Genomic DNA, 6,471 nt, shown 5'->3' on the forward strand with positions numbered 1-6,471 from the left:
CGATACATGGCCCCATTCATTCTTTCCTTTACACGGATCAGTCGTCCTGGTCCCTTTGCAGAAAAACAGCCCCAAAGCATGATGTTTCCACCCCCATGCTTCACAGTAGGTATGGTGTTCTTTGGATGCAACTCAGCATTCTTTGTCCTCCAAACACGATGAGTTGAGTTTTTACCAAAAAGTTCTATTTTGGTTTCATCTGACCATATGACATTCTCCCAATCCTCTTCTGGATCATCCAAATGCACTCTAGCAAACTTCAGACGGGCCTGGACATGTACTGGCTTAAGCAGGGGGACACGTCTGGCACTGCAGGATTTGAGTCCCTGGCGGCGTAGTGTTTTACTGATGGTAGGCTTTGTTACTTTGGTCCCAGCTCTCTGCAGGTCATTCACTAGGTCCCCCTGTGTGGTTCTGGGATTTTTGCTCACCGTTCTTGTGATCATTTTGACCCCACGGGGTGAGATCTTGCGTGGAGCCCCAGATTGAGGGAGATTATCAGTGGTCTTGTATGTCTTCCATTTCCTAATAATTGCTCCCACAGTTGATTTCTTCAAACCAAGCTGCTTACCTATTGCAGATTCAGTCTTCCCAGCCTGGTGCAGGTCTACAATTTTGTTTCTGGTGTCCTTTGACAGCTCTTTGGTCTTGGCCATAGTGGAGTTTGGAGTGTGACTGTTTGAGGTTGTGGACAGGTGTCTTTTATACTGATAACAAGTTCAAACAGGTGCCATTAATACAGGTAACGAGTGGAGGACAGAGGAGCCTCTTAAAGAAGAAGTTACAGGTCTGTGAGAGCCAGAAATCTTGCTTGTTTGTATGTGACCAAATACTTATTTTCCACCATAATTCGCAAATAAATTCATTAAAAATCCTACAATGTGATTTTCTGGATTTTTTTTCCTCAATTTGTCTGTCATAGTTGACGTGTACCTATGATGAAAATTACAGGCCTCTCTCATCTTTTTAAGTGGGAGAACTTGCACAATTGGTGGCTGACTAAATACTTTTTTCCCCCACTGTATATATATATATATATATATACAATAAATGGCCTATCAAGAAGCTCAACAGGGTCTTGACCTGACTGCAGTTCGGCCTCGTAAACGTCTTCAGTGGACAAATGCTCACCTTCAATGGCCACTGGCACACTGGAGAAGTGTGCTCTTCATAGAGGAATCCCAGTGTCAGCTGTACCGGGCAGATGGCAGACAGCGTTTATGGCATCGTGTGGGCGAGCGGTTTGAAGAGGAGTGTGACAACATTCCACAGGCAACAAACAACAGCCTGATCAACACTATGCTAAGGAGATTTGCATGAGACAAATGGTGGTCACACCAGATACTGACTGGTTTTCTGATCCACGTCCCCTATTTCTTTTTTTGAGTGGGGGGTATCTGTGACTAACAGATGCATATCTGTATTCCCAGTCATATGAAATCCATAGAGTAGGGCCTAATTAAAAAATTTCTATAGACTTATTTCCTTATATGAACTGTAACTCATTAAAATCTTTGAAATTGTTGCATGTTGCGTTTATATTCAGTGTATAATATGAATTTGACATGTGCAATGAAATCTAATTTAATGTGTATGTCTTACAGCCGTGTACTACTGGATGGTCCTTGCTGTGGACGTGACTGGAGACCTGAAGAGTGAATCAGACATCAGTGACTGGGTAGGTCACAGGACTGTGAATGATTCTTAAATGACTGATGTGTAATGAATTGTTTCGAAACTGTACATTTGTTTAGTAATACATCAAACGTGACAGCACTGTTTACCTTTTTCAGCTCTGCGATCTATTTCATACTCACTTGGACACCTGTGAGCCCTACAAACCTGAACAATCAAATGGCACAAACTCGACAGACACACTGCGAACCACCTCAGTCAGTCCAACATATCCCACCCCCTACAACATGACAACACGGTTATACAACTTCACCATAACAACACCATCCCAGAACTTCACCACGACAACACCAACACTGAACTACAGCTCGACCCTCTCACACAACTTCAGCATGACAGCCTTGACAACAAACATGACAACCATGCTTTACAATCATAGTATTACTACTCATTCACACAACCATAGCATGACTACCACACTCTACAACCATAGCATGACTACACCATCACAAAACCACAGCATGACAACTCATTCTCCCAGCTATACCATGTCTGCCAACTGGCCACATAGCACCACTAGGTAAAGTATTCAGTCACATGTCATTATTGTTCATTAATGAATATACAGTAGATGTGCAGAATATGATGTTTGAATATCAAAACATTAATCTCTTCTAAGCTAACTCTGTTCATTAATTGTTTGTTCTGCAGTAAAGAGCACAAAGGTGGAAATAGGACTGCTGCCAGCCTGTTTCAAGTAAGACTAGATCTCTCTCCAGACAAACCTGCCTCAATGTGCATGTGAACATTAGAGGGTACTTTTGCTTTTTCTGTGAAAGTATGTGAGTTGAATCAAAACTCTTATCTTTACAGGACATTGAAGTGACATGCGTCAATAATAAAACAAAGATCAGGTTTGTTGAAAGACTAATTTCAATACTACAGTTCAGCATCCTCTGTCTCGCTCCACGTCTTAATACTGCCCCCTATCCCTCCAGGAGGACTAACTGCACTGTGCTGCTGAAGCTGAGGAAGCCCACATTTCCCTGTTGTGTCCAGCGGGCCCTGTGGTTGGCTGCGGAGAACAGCCCCATACAAGCCTATATTGTGGGAAATAGAGTGGAGAGAGTGGGTGAGTGACACTGACCCTAATGTGAATCTGAAATGTCTCACAGAAATGTAAATGTCCTTATCAGAGCCTCACGTCTGTTGCTTGTTGGTTGTAGCTAAGGGTCTGTGTCATAGTGCAGGCCAACTGCCTCCAAGTAATGGTTTTGCGAAGTGCAATGGCTCGCTCAATGGCACCCTCCCTCTCCCAAACACTTGTCAGTCTCCAGGGCCTGTCAATATCTCATGGTAAGCTGGATATCACTCTGGAAAAGTAAATACTATGCTGTTATTTCTGTGTTTGTAGAATCTCTATAGAATAAATAGTGTATCCATCTTCTCATATGAACATGTTTTATCTTACAGTGGACATGCAGGGACTGTTTATGTACCTCTTGGGAATCAAACCCAAATGAACTGTGGCAAGCCCCCTAAACCCCCCATTGGTAAAAACAATTTGATTTACCCATGTGATAATACTCATTATCCACATTTACACTGGCAGACAAATTAATTTGCCATTTCAACCTTCAGTGGGTTTTTAAAACACATATCTGTCTGTATCTTGATAAGTATCGTACTCCTGCTTTTCAGGGGTGATGATTTTCTGCAACTGCTCTGCTTATTGCTATGGTACAGGTAAGTGAAATATTAAAAAAATCAACTGATAAGTTCACTGATACTGTGATGGACCCACTACACTTTTTAATCTCCCACCATGTGATAACTCTCTCTCCCTCCCTCTCATTTTAGCTGCGTACTACACCTTGGACATACAGATCACAGATTCTGCTATACACATTTCACACATCGTCAATCTGGTGAGTTAGTGCAGATATGCATATACAGGTAACTGCCAAAATAAATGAGGGATAAAAAGTGTATTGAAAGCAGGTGCTTCCACACAGGTGTGGTTCCTGAGTTAATTAAGGACTCAACATCCCATCATGCTTAGGGTCATGTATAAAAATGCTGGGCAGGCCATTATTTTGGCTCCCATGGCTATGCCCCCATAGGATGACAATGCCCCCATCCACAGGGCACAAGTGGTCACTGAATGTTTGATGAGCATGAAAACGATGTAAACCATATGCCATGGCCGTCTCAGTCCCCGGATCTCAACCCAATTGAAAACTTATGGGAGATTCTGGAGCAGCGCCTGAGACAGCGTTTTCCACCACCATCAACAAAACACCAAATGATGGAATTTCTTGTGGAAGAATGGTGTCTCATCCCTCCAATAGAGTTCCTGACACTTGTAGAATCTATACCAAAGTGCATTGAAGCTGTGCTGGCCCAACGCCCTATTAAGACACTTTTTGATGCTGTTTCCTTTATTTTGGCAGGTACCTGTATGAGTGTGTGTGTGTGTGTGTGTGTTTGTGTGTGTGTGTGTGTGTGTGTGTGTGTGTTTGTGTGTACGTGCACTGTCTGTGTGCATGCATATACACTGAGTGTACAAAACATTGGGAACACCTTCCTAATATTGAGTTGCACCCCATTTTGCCCTCAAGAACTGCCTCAATTTGTCGGGGCATGGACTCTACAAGATGTTGAAAGCATTCCACAGGGATGCTGACTCATGTTAACTCCAATGCTTCCCACAGTTGTGTCAAGTTGGCTGGATGTTCTTTGGGTGGTGGACCATTCTTGGGAAACACACACGGAAAACTGTTGAGCGTGAAAAACCCAGCAGCGTTGCAGTTCTTGACACACTCAAACCGGTGTGCCTGGCACCTACTACCATACCCCGTTCAAAGGCACTTCAATATTTTGTCTTATCCATTCACCCTTTGAATGGCACACATACACAATCCATGTCTCAATTGTCTCAAGGCTTAAAAATCTACACTGATTGAAATGGATTTAACGAGTGACATCATTAAGGAATCATAGCTTTCACCTGGATTCACCTGGTCATTCTATGTCATGGAAAGAGCAGGTGTTCCTAATGTATTGTACACTCAGTGTATATGTGTGTGTGTTTAAAACCTAAGCTACCAGCCTTTATTAATTCCTTTTTCATTCATTCCTTCCCCAGGTTGATCAGCTAAAAAATCCACGACCCTGCCACAACATCTCAGTGTATTTCCTAATTTCTTCATCTGTTTTAATACAGTTTTACATTTACATTTTAGCAGACGCTCTTATCCAGAGCGACTTACAGGAGCAATTAGGGTTAAGTGCCTTGCTTAAGGGCACATCGACAGATTTTTCACCTTGTCGGCTCGGGGATTAGAACCAGCGACCTTTCGGTTACTGGCACAACGCTCTTACCCACTAAGCTACCTGTTTTCTCTCTGCTTATTGTCAATATGCTCACACTTTCTAATTAGATCATTACAGCCTTAATGAGCCCCAACAGTACCTATAGCACCATACCTTCCACACCACGTTTGATATTTTGACATAATTCTCTGTTACAGTCCCCCTTGTCCTCTGCCCATCATATCAACTATCTATCAGGTAATTTTGCATTGCATTAATAACCCAACCCCACAATGAACTCTCATTGTTTTATGTTGCACTGCAAATGAACCATATGCTAACTTATTGTCACACACTCGTGGTGTGACATAAATTGAGACCTTATGACCTATTCAGAGTTGTTTTCCCACAGTCTGTTCATGTGGAATGCGTTGGCACAGAGACAAAGTGAGTTCCCATAATCCTTGCAGGCACAAAACCTTTACATTACATTCAAGACAGCCGCCCTTGATGTGCAGTGACGATGGTCTTAATACTTATTAATAACTATACTATTACTGTTTTCTTACCAGTCTCCGAAACTGCAGTGTTATCGTGTGCCTTGACCATTCGGTGCCTATATGTGCAGTCAGTATTGCATTGATGAATGTGTTCAATGATGAGCATGATATTGACTATGATGGAAAGGTGACGCGAGCGGGTGAGTAGCCCTACCATGGAAACTGGAGGCAGAGGGCATCTGTGTCGTTATTCATATACATTATACAATATGTGTCTGGCTGTTTGTTTGTGTTCATATATCTCACACAGGAATTTGTAGCTGGCCAGGATTCAGTGGAAATCTATTGAATTCGACCTTCAGCTCAGCGAAGAGCAGCCTCAACCACTCTGAGTTCTGTGAGGCTGTAGAGGAGAACTATGGCGAATTTGTCTGGTCAGTCCAATCTCTCGTTGTGTGCTTCAAAGATGGCAAAACCTTGTTACACATTTTGTAATCATGTAAAACACTGTAAATGATGGAGAGTAAGCACGTTGCACATTGTTATTTGTACATTTAAGCTGTAACACTTAATCTATTACTGTACTAAAGATGTACATTTATCTGTCCTTTTCTCTTTTTAGCAATCAAGGAGAAATTGTGTGTGTGCTCCTGAATGAAATGTGTGACAGAGACCCCACACCTCCTCCTACTTCACCCAGCCCAATAGCCAACATCACTTTTCCTGCAACAACTACACTGTCTCCTCCAAACAACACCACTCTACAACAAAACACCACCTCCCTCCCATCGAACACAACATTACCTCCACTAAACACCACCTCTACAGCTCCAAATACTACAACATCAGCTCCAAATACTACAACATCAACTCCAAATACTACAACATCAGCTCCAAATACTACAACATCAGCTCCAAATACTACAACATCAGCTCCAAATACTACAACATCAGCTCCAAATACTACAACATCAGCTCCAAATACTACAACATCAGCTCCAAATACTACAACATCAGCTCC

This window comes from Coregonus lavaretus (genome assembly GCF_964263955.1).
Source record: "Coregonus lavaretus genome assembly, chromosome: 15".
In the NCBI taxonomy this organism is placed as follows: domain Eukaryota; kingdom Metazoa; phylum Chordata; class Actinopteri; order Salmoniformes; family Salmonidae; genus Coregonus; species Coregonus lavaretus.